This window comes from Physeter macrocephalus, chromosome 7 (assembly GCF_002837175.3).
Source record: "Physeter macrocephalus isolate SW-GA chromosome 7, ASM283717v5, whole genome shotgun sequence".
Classification (NCBI taxonomy): Eukaryota; Metazoa; Chordata; class Mammalia; order Artiodactyla; family Physeteridae; genus Physeter; species Physeter macrocephalus.
Window position 1 is genome coordinate 158,648,023 of NC_041220.1, and position 523 is coordinate 158,648,545.

Consider the following 523-nt stretch of genomic DNA (forward strand, 5'->3'; position numbering starts at 1 on the left):
GACCACTATTATTCAACATAGTTTTGGAAGCTTTAGCCACAGCAATCAGAGAAGAAAAATAAATAAAAGGGATACAATTTTGAAAAGAAGAAGTAAAACTGTCACTGTCTGCAGATGATATGATACTATACATAGAGAATCCTAAAGATGCCACCAGAAAACTACTAGAACATGTATGCAGAAAACTATAAGACACTGATGAACAAAATTAAAGACGATATAAACAGATGGAGAGATAGACCATGTTCCTGGATTGGAAGAATCAATATTGTATGCTGACCACAGTAAAATGACTATACTACCCAAAGCAATCTACAGATTCAATGCAATCCCTATCAAATTACCAACGGCATTTTTTTACAGAACTAGAACAAAAAATCTTAAAATTTGTACGGAGACACAAAAGACCCCACATAGCCAAAGCAGTCTTGAGGGAAAAAAACAGAGCTGGAGGAATCAGACTCTCTGACTTCAGACTATACTACAAAGCTACAGTAATCAAGACAATATGGTACTGGCACAA

At 35.4% G+C, this 523-nt stretch overlaps 1 protein-coding gene across 1 annotated transcript in view; it reads right to left on the bottom strand.

Moving 5' to 3' along the window:
* The window catches only part of PIR (pirin), a 105,650-nt gene that overhangs the window by 101,337 nt on the left and 3,790 nt on the right, over positions 1–523 (bottom strand).